The 15,215-nt window shown below is 38.7% G+C and overlaps 1 pseudogene; it reads right to left on the bottom strand.

Annotated features, from left to right (window-relative positions):
- Window positions 1–7,053: 7,053 nt before the first annotated feature.
- LOC120996209 lies at window positions 7,054–14,824 on the bottom strand (annotated as a pseudogene).
- Window positions 14,825–15,215: the final 391 nt, after the last annotated feature.

Here is a 15,215-nt window from a genome sequence, read left to right as displayed (position 1 = left end):
ACGGGGGTGATGTGACAGACTGATGGGCATGGGTTTCAGGCGCCACCTGTGCGCTTTCTGCAGAAGACTGGGTGGGAGATAATGTGAACGCGCTGGATCCACTGTTGGCCACCCAATTGACTAGCGCCTGTACTTGCTCAGGCCTTACCATCCTTAGAACGGCATTAGGCCCGACCAAATATCGCTGTATCTTCTGGCGGCTACTGGGACCTGAGGTAGTAGGTTCAGTAGGACGTGTAGCTGTGGCAGAATGGCCACGTCCTCTCCCTGCACCAGAGGCTCCACCAACACCACCACCGCGACCATGGCCGCGTCCCTTATTAGATGTTTGCCTCATAGTTAGCGTTCACAAAGCAAAGTAAAAATTGGTTAAGTATGTTAAAAATAATTAACCGCCAATATAAACCCTGATGTAGGGTATTGCACTCAATATTTTTTTTAAAACTCTATATGACAGCGGTATTTGTGGCCTAAATGTGACTGTATTCGATGTACGTTAAATCCAAAATGAGCAGTATATGAACACACGGTTTATTTCAACCGAAGTAAACGAATGGCCGTATTTGTGACCTAAATGTGACTGTATTCTATGTACGTTAAATTCAAAATGAGCAGTATATGAACACGGTTTATTTCAATCGCAGTAAACGAATGGCCGTATTTGTGGCCTAAATGTGACTGTCACCTATGCACGTGTATTCAAAGATGACCAGTATATGAACACACGGTTTATTTCAACCGCAGTAAACGAATGGCCGTATTTGTGGCCAAAATGTGACTGTATTCTATGTACGCTAAATTTAAAATGTGCAGTATATGAACACATGGTTTATTTCAACCGCAGTAAACGAATGGCCGTATTTGTGGCCTAAATGTGACTGTATTCTATGTACGTTAAATACAAAATGAGCTGTATATGAACACACGGTTTTTTTCAACCGCAGTAAACGAATGGCCGTATTTGTGGCCAAAATGTGACTGTATTCTATGTACGTTAAATCCAAAATGAGCAGTATATGAACACACGGTTTATTTCAACCGCAGAAAACGAATGGCCGTATTTGTGGCCTAAATGTGACTGCATTCTATGTACGTTAAATTCAAAATGAGCAGCATATGAACACACGGTTTATTTCAACCGCAGTAAACAAATGGCCCTATTTGTGGCCTAAATGTGACTGTCACCTATGCACGTGTAATCAAAGATGACGAGTATATGAAAAAATAATTATTTTTTTAAACGCAGTAACATAATGGCCGTATTTGTGGCCTAAATGCGACAGTCACTTATGCACGTGTAATCAAAGATGACCAGTATATGAAAAAAAAAAACTTTTAAGCACAGTCAGCAAAAAAGCAGTATTTCTGGACTAGCAGACATGCAGATAGATAGTGCTGGTGCACTATATGAAAAAAATAACTTTTTTTTTACCCCTTAGGGACCCATGACATATTGGTACGGCATGGTTCCCGAGTCCTTAAGGACCCATGACGTACCGGCACGTCATGTGTTGTTCCGATCACCGCCGCCCGGTTTGCGGCTTTTCTAAGTTGCGGCGGCGGTGGTGCCCTCGGGTCCCCATGGGGCTGTGGGGGGGACCCGATGGCATGGAAGGCAGCGCGATGTCTAAGGAAGGCATCACGCTGCCTTCCCGTGAAGAGCCTGTGGGATCCAGCCCCCTGGATCTCACAGGCCGGAAGCTGTATGAGTAATACACTCAGTATTACTCATACAGCCAATGCATTCCAATACAGAAGTATTGGAATGCATTATAAAGGATTAGAGCCCCCAAAAGGTCAAGTCCCAAAGTATGACAAAAAATTAAGTGAAAAAAAAGTTGAAAAAATAAAGTTTTCCCAAAAAAAAATAAAGTTCCAAGTAAAAATAAACAAAAACTTCATTTTCCCCAAATAAAGTTAAAAAAAAATTGTAAAAAATAGGGGGGAAAAAAAGTATACATATTAGGTATCGCCGCGTCCGTATAGACTGGCTCTATAAACATATCACATGACCTAACCCCTCAGATGAACACTGTAAAAAATAAAAACTGTGCTAAATAAACCATTTTTTTGTCACCTTACATCACAAAAAGTAGAACAGCAAGCGATCAAAAAGGCGTTTGCCCACCAAAATAGTACCAATTTAACCGTCACCTCATCCTGCAAAAAATTAGCCCCTACCTAAGACAATCGATAAAAATACTATGGCTCAGAATATGGAGACACTAAAACATAATTTTTTTTTTTTTTTAAAAACCTGTTATTGTGTAAAACTTACATAAATAAAAAAAAGTATACATATTTGGTATCGCTGCATTCGTATCGACCGGCTCTATAAAAATATCACATGACCTAACCCCTCAGATGAACACCGTAAAAAATTTCAAATAAAAACTGTGCTAAATAAACCATTTTTTATCACCTTACATCACAAAAAGAGTAATAGCGAGCGATCAAAAAGTCACACGCACCCCAAAATAGTGCCAATAAAACCGTAATCTCATCTCGCAAAAATAATTCCCTACCCAAGGTAATCGCCCAAAAACTGAAAAAATTATGGCTCTCAGACTACGGAAACACTAAAACATGATTTTTTTGCTTCAAAAATGAAATCATTGTGTAAAACTTACATAAATAAAAAAAAGTATACATATTAGGTATCGCCGCATCCGTGACAACCTGGTCTATAAAAATATCACGTGATCTAACCTGTCAGATGAATGTTGTAAATAACAAAAAATAAAAACGGTGCCAAAACAGCTATTTCTTGTTACCTTACCTCATAAAAAGTGTAATATAGAGCAACCAAAAATCAGATGTACCCTAAACTAGTACCAACAAAACTGCCACCCTATCCCGTAGTTTCTTAGATGGGGTCACTTTTATGGAGTTTCTACTCTAGGGGTGCATCAGGGGGGCTTCAAATGGGACATGGTGTCAAAAAAACCAGTCCAGCAAAACCTGCCTTCCAAAAACCGTATGGCATTCCTTTCCTTCTGCGCCCTGCCGTGTGCCCGTACAGCGGTTTACAACCACATATCGGGTGTTTCTGTAAACTACCGAATCAGGGCTATAAATATTGAGTTTGGTTTGGCTGTTAACTCTTGCTTTGTAACTGGAAAAATATTATTAAAATGGAAAATCTGCCAAAAAAGTGAAATTTTGAAATTGGATCTCTATTTTCCATTCATTCTTGTGGAACACCTAAAGGGTTAACGACGTTTGTAAAATCAGTTTTGAATACCTTGAGGGGTGTAGTTTCTTAAATGGGGTCACTTTTATGGAGTTTCTACTCTAGGGGTGCATCAGGGGGGCTTAAAATGGGACATGGTGTCAAAAAAACCAGTCCAGCAAAACCTGCCTTCCGAAAACCGTATGGCATTCCTTTCCTTCTGAATACTTTGAAGGGTGTAGTTTATATAATGGGGTCATTTCTGGGTGGTTTCTGTCATGTAAGCCTCGCAAAGTGACTTCAGACCTGAACTGGTCCCTAAAAATTGGGTTTTTGAAAATTTCTGAAAAAGTTCAAGATTTGCTTCTAAACTTCTAAGGCTTGTAACATCCCCCCCAAAAAAATATCATTCCCAAAATGATCCAAACATGAAGTAGACATATGGGGAATGTAAAGTAATAATTATTTTTGGAGGTATTACTATGTATTATAGAAGTAGAGAAATTGAAACTTGGAAATTTGTAATTTTTTCCAAAATTTGGGTAAATTTAGTATTTTTTTATAAATAAAAATGAATTTTTTTTACTTCATTTTACCAGTGTCATGAAGTACAATATATGACGAAAAAACAATCTCAGAATGGCCTGGATAAGTCAAAGTGTTTTAAAGTTATCAGCACTTAAATTGACACTGGTCAGATTTGCAATAAATGGCCAAGTCCTTAAAGAGGACCTTTCACTACTGTACAAACTAAAAACTAACTATATCAGTTGGCAGAGCGGCGCCCAGGGGTCCCCCTGCACTTACTAGTATGTCTGGGCGCCGCTCCGTTCACCCGGTATAGGCTCCGGTGTCTGTGCTCACTCTGACTGATTTTTTGTATGAGGCGTGTCCCTTGCTGCAGCGCTGGCCAATCGCAGCGCACAGCTCATAGCCTGGCTATAGCTGTGCGCTGCGATTGGCCAGTTAGTTAGTTTTTTAATTTGTACAGCAGTGAAAGGTCCTCTTTAAGGTGAAATAGGGTTGAGCTGTATTTCTGGACTAGCAGACATGCAGATAGATAGTGCTGCACCAGCATGTCTGCATAAAATGGCTGCCGATTAGGTATTCATAGTGACAAACTGAAGTAAAAAAAAAAAAGGGTTTTCAACAGAAGTTGGCTCAGTGCAGGATTAAAAAAACTGTGCACTCCACCCACAAAACACATTGGATCGAGCGGAAAATGCAAATGTGATCGCACACTACATCCAGCACTCTGCCCTCCATGCTGGATGAGACATTGGTTTATATTTTGGCCAAAGCATAGTAAGCCACTCACCGCGTCAAGGTCGTCTCAATTGAGTGGTCCCTAACTCTAGTTCCTACCTGTTCATGGGCCAAGACAGCCACATAAAATCCAGGGAATGCAGGTCAGCATGCAAGCCAAGTACACTTTGCTTGTAACCCCGTCCGGTGCCATTACAGCTTTCATCGGATCCAGGGATGCAAGTACCAACATGCATGCTGAACCCACCATATACTTCTCCTGGAGCCAGATGGCTAATGGTAGGTTCTATACAAGCAGACTCAGTTTTATACTGACTTTAAAACCAGCCTCCAGGACAGATTAACTGGTCAGGTGTGCTTGACTCAAAGGAGATTGCCACGCCTCCAATATATGCTACAAAGAAAAAAATATATAGGGGGTTGAGTCCGCACAACCTGCCTGCAGGTGCAGATCACTATGGCGAAATACATACACAAACGGAAAATGCAAATGTGATCGCACACTACATCCAGCACTCTGCCCTCCATGCTGGATGAGACATTGGTTTATATTTTGGCCAAAGCATAGTAAGCCACTCACCGCGTCAAGGTCGTCTCAATTGAGTGGTCCCTAACTTTTGTTCCCACCTGTTCATGGGCCATTTAAAGTCAGTATAAAACTGAGTCTGCTTATATAGAACCTACCATTAGCCATCTGGCTCCAGGAGAAGTGTATGGTGGGTTCAGCATGCATGTTGGTACTTGCATCCCTGGATCCGATGAAAGCTGTAATGGCACAGGACGGGGTTACAAGCAAAGTGTACTTGGCTTGCATGCTGACCTGCATTCCCTGGATTTTATGTTGCTGTCATGGCCCATGAACAGGTGGGAACAAAAGTTAGGGACCACTCAATTGAGACGACCTTGACGCGGTGAGTGGCTTACTATGCTTTGGCCAAAATATAAACCAATGTCTCATCCAGCATGGAGGGCAGAGTGCTGGATGTAGTGTGCGATCACATTTGCATTTTCCGTTTGTGTATGTATTTCGCCATAGTGATGTGCACCTGCAGGCAGGTTGTGCTGACTCAACCCCCTATACATTGGATTGAGATCACTGAGTTATAAGGCAGTTCTTCTTAGTATTTATCCCTGATCTGTCCCTGACAGCAGCAGCATCCTCTCCCTACACTAAGAATAGCAGAGTGACATGCAGTGCTACGTGACTCAGCCTTATATAGAGGCTGGGTCACATGCTGCAGTTGGCCAATCACAGCCATGCCAATAGTATGCATAGCTGTGATGGCTTCTAAGGGCACACAGTTAAATGCTTGTTGATTGGCTGCTTTGCAGCCTTTCAAAAAGCACCATAAAAATCGACGAACACTGAACACGAAGCCGAACTTTTATGTAAATGTTTGGGTTCGGGTCCGGGTCCAAAAAAAGCTAAAGTTTGGTACGAACCCGAACTTTACAGTTCGGGTTCGCTCAACTCTACTCCATACCTCTTATCAGTTTAGTTGCTCTTTGTACTTTTTTCCAGCTCCAGGGCATCCTTTCTATGTACTAGTGCCCAGAACTGAACTGCATATTAAACATGAGGCAGCATCAAAATTTTGTAAAGTGGTAATATTGCATCCCTGTCCCGCAAGTCAGTGCCTCTTTAATATATAGCCATATCCTGCTAGACTTAGAAGCAGCTGATTGACATTGTATTCTGTTATTTCGTTATTTAGTTTGATTCACATGAATTTTTCTGTTGCCTTCCTCTGGCTTAAATAGCCATGCCTTTGAACTTGATTAACATCTATTCAGTAAAACAGGCATTATAGAGACATAATAGAGACTGGACTCAAGGAATAGGAAAAATTGTAAATCAATACCTTTCTAAATGGAAAGGATATTACAACAGTTACTTAAATAAGCAAAACAGACAGAATTATGAGTCAAAAAGCAGAAAATAGTTTATTTTAGAAGGTTTTAAACGCATTTTATAATATCCAGTAATTTGCATGTAGACAATTTAGATAATTTCTGACTGGTGAGCTACAGCATGTGTAGTTACTGTAAATACAATGGATCCAAATGACATCTTACAAACTGCATTGATCTATATAATAGATGCATGTTCTTCACCAAGTCATATGAGATCGAATGATCAAGTACAGATGTATCATGTGTACATTGTGTGGGAATTTATGCAGCACATCACAAAATATAAATTACATCTTTGAATTAAGAATGGCCTGTTCATTAAAGGATATACAGTATGACTATCACTTTGCATACACAGGTTGCTGACCACATTGGAAATGTTGGCGCTAAGAAATGCAAGTGAATTGTTGCAAGTAAGACAGCAATGCATTATTTGAAATGCAGAGGCTAGTGTAAAATGCTTATTATTATATAGGTTGGGACAAAGTGAATTGTAACAGATTCACGATACACCACAACTGATGCTAAAGGAAGAGCAATAAGGCTGCTGAGATAGCAGGTTCTGATGCCTAAGATTTTGCACTGGGGTTTAGGAGTTTCAAGTTATACCTCTGGTTAATACATAAGGTGGGGGTAATGTTTAGGTCTTATAGTAGCATTCACTTTTGGGAGCTTAATTACTTCACCTATTTCTTTATAGCATTGTATAAGTTTAAAACAAGTGTGTTCTCATCTTTTAAAACTCACAAATATGGCTACAGAACCTCATTATTTACTGCATTGGATAATGTTAAATGACAGTCAAAAACTTTAAAGTAAACCTTTCCTCAAAAGGATAGAAGATTATGTGTAAGGAAGTACAGGGAAGCATAAAATCGGAAAATTGCACATCAAACTATAAAAGCTTTAGACTTTTCTTGTGGATGATGTTGTTTTTCTGACAATGCTAACACTTGAGCTGCTTCCACCACCAGAAGTATAACCCCCAGGGGTGTGCAGACCACCTGTAACATGCTCAACAGAACCACTGTGTAATCCACCTGTGGAATATCCAGAGCTCATGCCGCTTCCACTGCTAAATTTATTTCCAGACACATTTCTTCCACTGCTAGAGCTGTAGCCAGATCCTCCATGGTAGAATCCGCTTCCACTATCATAGCCTCCTCCACCTGAAGAAATGATTCCTCCAGTACTGGAGCTCACCACCGCTGTGAAGAGCAAAACATTAGTTACTAAATGGCTTCCAAAAAAACTGCAAATGTCACTGATATCAGGAGTCATACTTACAGATACTGACAGGGCCGCCATCTCCGCACAACCTGCCAAGAAACAGAGGATATTGGGTTAAAAAAATAGCTAAAAAGAAACACGATGTGTATATATATATACATATATATATATATATATATATATATATTTATATTTTTATATATATATATATATATATATATGAACCAGGAGACTCAAAATCATAATAACCCTGCTCTGGTGAGGGAAAGCTGCACAGAGGAGGAAGAAAGCAGCAGCTCGAGCCAATAAGGAGACCAGTGGCGTGCCATAGACTACCTCAGACTCCCTGTAGGCTCTGTAGGTAAACTGTAGTCACAAATCACTGCTTTCCCCCAAATGGCACTGACCAAAAAAGCAGACAAGTACCAAGAACTATGGAAAATAAAAAGCCAAAAATATAATAATTTTAAATACAAGGTGTTGTCTAGTGGTCATTGAGGATAAATGTGAATGATATTTTGACTTTGTGAATGTCAAAACATTGCAAGTCCCTCTAAATATGGCAATACAATATATTCTTTTTGTGTAATGTCTGAACCCGATGTGTCAGATGTGTCTCCTTACTCCTCACCTGTTCTCTTCTCCTTCCAAAAGTTTCCTGTAGGTGGCAAGCTCCACATCGAAAGCCAATTTGATATTCATCAATTCCTGGTATTCACGAATTTGGCGAGCCAGGTCATGCTTGCAGTTTTGTAGAGCATCCTCCAATTCAGCAAGTTTATTTTTAGCATCTCGGATAGCAGCTTCTCCACGTTCTTCAGCCTCTGCTATAGCAGATTCGCATTTGGCTCGCTTTTGTAGATGAAAAAGAAAAATTTTGAAATAGCAAGGACTCATACATACAGCAAATTGGGGTATGAGGTAAGAAATGTAATTTGAGTCTAGAGGCATTGTATTCTCCATTAGAAAAAATACATTTGTACTTTTTGCTCACACATAATTGAAGAATTGGTAAATTTACAGAGTTAGCATACTTTTAAGTTCATTATCCTAAAATCAAGTTTAGCGCGCATCAAATTTGTACTTGTTTTTTTGCTTAAAAGGAAACTGTGACATTAAACATGGTGTCTGAGCTTCAGGCGGCATGTTATAAAGCAGGTGGAGCTGAGCAGATTGAGATATAGATTTATGGGGAAACATTCAGTATAACCTGTATATCACTCTTTTATATTTCTTCTCATTCTGAGCTTTGAAGTCCAGGAGGCGGTCTGATCAGTGATTGACAGCTATCTCTGTATACACAGCCATAGAGGACAGGCTGTCAATCACTGATAGGAACATCTCCTTGACTTCGAAGGCCATAATAATCAGACATTTTAATAAATAAAATATGTTATACTGTATCTTTTCCCATTAACCTCTATATCAATCTATTCAGCACCTTATCCTCTATAATCTGCTTCCTTTAGATTACGTTGCATTTTCATGGTGACAGATTCCCTTTAAGAAACTCATTTGCTGTGCTCACATATATTACATAAGGAAAATATAATTATGGTACCTGAGCTTTAACATTGTCTATTTCTCCCTTAAGTCTGTTCATCATTCTGTTTTGCTCTGCAATTTCAATTTTGGTGGTCCTTAAGTCGTCGCCATGCTTATTAGCGGAGATACGCAATTCCTCATACTGAAAATGAAAACCCAGAGAACACCAGTCTATTAATATAAGTAAATACAATCATAGTTAATGATTCAATTAATATGAATTTTGAACCATTTAGGAAAGATTTTATCGATGGACTTACAGTATTTAGTGAAAGACACTCACCTTAGTTTGATACCATGATTCAGCCTCTGTTCTGCTCTTGTTAGCCATAGCCTCGTATTGAGCTCTGACCTCTGCAATGATGCTCTCCACATTCAGATCTCTGCTGTTATCCATGCTCACCACAACTGAAGTATCTGAAATTTGTTCATGGAGCTGTTCTATCTCCTAAAATAGCAACCAGACAATACTTGATTATATGTATCTGAAAGGCAAATAATTAATTGGTGAAAATTGTTTCCATGTTTTTCCATGGTGCAGGGTTCTAGCAGTCATATGTGGAGACTATACCTTCAGTTCTACTGGGTTTCATGGCAGAAAACATGTTGGGGATTCAAGTGATATCTCTATGTTATGGAAATGTCTTAGCAGTTCAGAAGTTAATACAAAGAATTTCTATAGAATATTATAACTAGTGATGAGCGGGAGGTGCCATATTCGATTTCGACAAAATTTGTGAATATTCGCTTGAATATTCGTCTCATATTCGCCGAAATCGAATATTCGTCATTATTCTAGTTATCGCGATTAATATGCGATTTAAATAATCGCGTATTGCGATTTTAACTTAAGGTAACTTTCCTATTGGTTTGATATCTAGAATTAGCGAAGATGACGAATATGACGAATGTATTCGTCATATTCCTCAAAACGAAGATAACGTAATTCTCCTTCTTTGTTTTAGCTCCATATACGTCAACTTCGCTAATTCTAGCAATCAAATAGGAAAGTTGACTAGAGACAGCTAAGTTTTTAATTCGCTATGCAATAATATTACTTAGCTTTTTTTTAAATAAATAAAATAATTATAATACTTGATAAGTATTATAATTATTCTATTTATTAAAAAAAAAGCTAAGTAACATAGCAAATTAAACACAGCTGTCTCTATAGTCAACCTTCCTATTTGATTGCTAGAGTTAGTGAAGTTGGCGAATATGGAGCTAAAACGAAGATGTAGAATACTTCGTTATCTTCGTATTGAGGAATATGACGAATACATTCGTCATATTCGTCATCTTTGCTAATTCTACCAAGCCAACCATAGTAAACCAGGTCTAAGTTGAAATCGCAATGCGATTACTTCAAGTTATATTAATCGAATTGAAATTTCAACTTAGAGCTGTGTTTCTAATGGGTCAGCTTGCTAGAATTAACAAAGTTAACGAATATGGAATATAGCAGTGCTAAGTTGAAATCGCAATTCGATTAATATAACTTGAAGTAATCGCATTGCGATTTCAACTTAATTCTCACATCCGAGAGTACATTCTAGTATGGAGGCGTTCCTATGGTGATGGGGACGCTCCATGAGCACAGAAGTCGGCAGAAGCGGCAACGGGCACTGACTGGAGCAGCCAGGAAGCCAGGAATCCTCAGGACAGGTAAGAACTACTTTTGGGAAGTGGGAAAGAAAAATATAACAATAAAAAAAAAAAAAAGAATATTCGAAATAGCGAATTTATAGCACTATATTCGAAATATTCACGAATTAGCAAAGTGCCGATATTCGCTAAAAAAAACCGCTATTCGAATATTCGCACTCAACACTTATTATAACACGACAGAACTGGGTCAGTGATCTGTCTTCGAGAGCAAGCTAGAGATTTTATAGGAGTATTTGTTTCAAAATGCTTACAGAGAACTAATATATGCAAAAATATTACCAGCTGGTATATTTCTTGTAAGAATCTGATATAAGCTACCAACTCTGCAACCTTTGCCTCGAGTTCTGTTCTATTCAAGAAGGCAGCATCCACATCCTAAATCAAAGAAGTTATATGTTAAAATGTCAAAGTGGTTAGGGTATAAACTAATCAGAACTACAGACACAGCAAAGTTACCGATAGCCACACAGAGTATAAATCAACAATCTAGAAGATTTACTTAAAGAAGTTCTTTGTTTTGGATAATCCCTACTTGGGATCCCTAGCAATCAACTGTAATCTGTGGAGAAACCTCTAATATTCCAATTTGTTTGCAGTGCCACCACGGGGGAAATAAAGCATTACGAAGTGTATATTCAAAAGAATGGGTTGCTTGTGTAATGTAGGGTAGGACAGGTCGTCCAAAGGAAGAACCACTCTTTGCAATTGCTCTCCTCTCTGGCAAAAAAGAAAAGGGTTATGAACAGAGGACCCTCTCTAAGTTGGAATATGAAAAGGATGTTTCTTAACTGGGCAACTCTCTGAAAGTCAACCCAGAAGTACATTTAATATACAGGGTGGGCCATTTATATGGATACACCTTAATAAAATGGGAATGGTTGTTGATATTAACTTCCTGTTTGTGGCACATTAGTATATGTGAGGGAAGAAACTTTTCAAGATGGGTGGTGACCATGGCGGCCATTTTGAAGTCGGCCATTTTGAATCCAACTTTTGTTTTTTCAATAGGAAGAGGGTCATGTGACACATCAAACTTATTGGTAATTTCACAAGAAAAACAATGGTGTGCTTGGTTTTAACTTAACTTTATTCTTTCATGAGTTATTTACAGGTTTCTGACCACTTATAAAATGTGTTCAATGTGCTGCCCATTGTGTTGGATTGTCAATGCAACCCTCTTCTCCCACTCTTCACACACTGATAGCAACACCGCAGGAGAAGTGCTAGCACAGGCTTCCAGTATCCGTAGTTTCAGGTGCTGCACATCTCGTATGATCTGAAGGCAATCGTCTATGCTGTGAAGATACGAGATGTGCAGCACCTGAAACTACGGATACTGGAAGCCTGTGCTAGCATTTCTCCTGTGGTGTTGCTATCAGTGTGTGAAGAGTGGGAGAAGAGGGTTGCATTGACAATCCAACACAATGGGCAGCACATTGAACACATTTTATAAGTGGTCAGAAACTTGTAAATAACTCATGAAAGAATAAAGTTACGTTAAAACCAAGCACATCATTGTTTTTCTTGTGAAATTCCCAATAAGTTTGATGTGTCACATGACCCTCTTCCTATTGAAAAAACAAAAGTTGGATTCAAAATGGCCGACTTCAAAATGGCCGCCATGGTCACCACCCATCTTGAAAAGTTTCCCCCCTCACATATACTAATGTTCCACAAACAGGAAGTTAATATCACCAACCATTCCCATTTTTATTAAAGTGTATCCATATAAATGGCCCACCCTGTACATACATCCATTTACAAATTACTTAATTGGAAAGAATTGTTCCTTTTGGTCAGTTGGAACTTAATGATCAGTCACCAGGCTTAAACCAGTTTAACATGAATAGATAACATAATGAATCTGTTAACCAGACTCTGTCACCTTGGACAAGCCCTTATAATTGCAGTACTGCATGAATAGTACACCTGACACTGAGCGCTGATTAGTCAATTTTATCTATATACTCAGATCCCCCACATCCACTCCCACATCTGTATATGACCGTGTATTGCATAAAGAGTACCCCACAGCATGCGCACATAATGAAAAGGACTCCAGAAGAGGTCCTCGCTTTGCATTGCAAGGCTGGTTTGTGGTAGCACAGCAGGAGAACCAGAGTGATTATAAGATAATGGCTGATCTGAGCTCAGCGTCAGGTGTACTGTGAATGCAGTACTGTGGTTTACAGGACTGGTCCAAAGTGACGAAGAACCTTCAAGATTATACATTTAGATATCCTACATTTGATTTTCCATTATGGCTTACAAAACTATAAAAGTAGTTATAAAGTCAGAAATGTAACAAATTTGTCTCAAATAGAGCACACATCTAAACAGGAATACCAGACTGCAGTTATATAGAAAAACTAGATCTTCTGAAATTCTTTGAAGTTGCTAGGAAAAGGGCTTGTAGTTAATGGAAATATGAACCTAAACATGTTGGTAGTCTTCTGTCACATTCTGTTGGCATCTACCAACTGAGAAAGGATGAGCTAGCAATACATATATCAACAACAATAGAACAAGATAGTTCTTGCCAGTAATTGAAGGACATAATAGTTCTCCTATTTTCATTACACAAGTGACTCGGAGAACAATGGTCAACATTTCCTGCTTATCATGAAATATCTTAGATCAAAGGTGTAACGAGGCACAGATTCATTTTGCTGCTTTTGACCTGCATGTAATACCCTGGCCAAGACAAAAGTGGCATGTTAAAACACAGCACCTATTGCCTGGATCGTATGCTCTGCCAGCCCCTCCCCAATCTGTGTCCCTGTCTCAGAGTGTGTCAAACCATAGGGTATTCACAAGTCTGTAGTTACTTGGTACCATTATACTTTAAATAACCATGGTATACCACTGTGTAACATATTTTAGATCTAGGGAAAATGTGGAGTGCTAAAGGAAACCACAGAACTGTCAGATTAGTTTAAAAATATTTTAGCTCAGTATGGGAAATAAATAATATTAGACAGAGCAATTGTAAATTACCATATTCCATGGACTGAAAAACAAGAAACAATACTTGGACAATACAAATGTCAACCATTATCATAAACAGAAGCATAAGTTACCAGATCTTTCATTTACAACAACCATGCAATGTGACAAATTTTACTCTATGTACTCACTTTTTTAAGGACAACAAAATTATTTTCAGCAGAGGTGCGCTTATTAATTTCATCTTCGTATCTGAAGAAAAATCAAAAGGTATATATTTTTTGCAACAGCAAAAATATCAACACATATGAGAATAACAGTGATTGTTATTAAATGTGCACCTTTAAGTTATGGACATTTTGTTTTAGTTATTGCAGAAAATTTTACTTACCTTTTTTTATAATCCTCTACCACATCTTGCATGTTTTTAAGGTCAGCTTCCAGTTTTTTTCTGTCCATATTATGGGATTCAAGTTTCTGTCTTAGAATGTTTATATAAGTCTCAAAGAGGGGTCCCACATCACTTTTGACAGTTTTTTGCTCTTGTAAAAGTGTCCATTTAGTCTCTAGCACTTTATTTTGTTGCTCAAGAAAACGAACCTGTAAATTAGTCAACAATTTGTTACAGAACATATGTATGATTAAGCCTTTCGTAGTTTAAAAATGTATTATATAATACCTTGTCAATGAAGGAGGCAAATTTGTTGTTGAGTGTTTTAATCTGCTCTTTTTCTTCTATTCTTACTTTTTGTAACATTGGATCATTCTCCAAATTTAGTGGTATAAGGAGACTTTTGTTGACAGTAACAGGTGTGATGCCAAGTGGACAAAATCCACCAGCATATCCAGTACCAGACCCAAAACCATAACTTCCAATTCCTCCACCAACACCAAATCCACCACCAGCACCAAATGCAGAGCGACCACCATATCCACCACCAAACCTAGAGCTGAAGCTTGAACCACCAACACCACTTCCAGGTCCACCATACACGTATGAGCTCCTCATTGGATGAACACTTCCAACTGAGATTCTGCTGCCACCAGAGCCTACATTGTAAAGGCTTCTGCTACCAAAGCTTGGACCCCTCTGGTAAGAGGTCACACTGAATCCACCTGCATTCCTTGGTGAATGAGAAAGAGAACTGAAGTTTCTAGATCCAGATTTAGTTGAGGTACAGTATTTTTGCATTTTGTCTCGTTGAGCAGGCTACCAAAAGTTGAAGAGTTGCCTCAAAGTGTAATGGAGTACAGCCTCTGACAGAACCAGCTCTGTTGGCATCTATTGGTGGTAAGACCTTATATTACAGATGTTAATTTGGGCTTGGTCAACAATAAAACAGAGAGACCCTTTTATTGGCTTCTATGGGCAATGCCATATCCTATTTATAGTTCTTGAAAATTAAAGCTCTTTCACACACCTTACACCTTGTCATAATATTTATCTGGCTGCATCTGCCCCATAAATATAATA

This window comes from Bufo bufo, chromosome 3 (assembly GCF_905171765.1).
Source record: "Bufo bufo chromosome 3, aBufBuf1.1, whole genome shotgun sequence".
In the NCBI taxonomy this organism is placed as follows: domain Eukaryota; kingdom Metazoa; phylum Chordata; class Amphibia; order Anura; family Bufonidae; genus Bufo; species Bufo bufo.
This window is presented reverse-complemented; position numbering and strand designations above follow the sequence as displayed.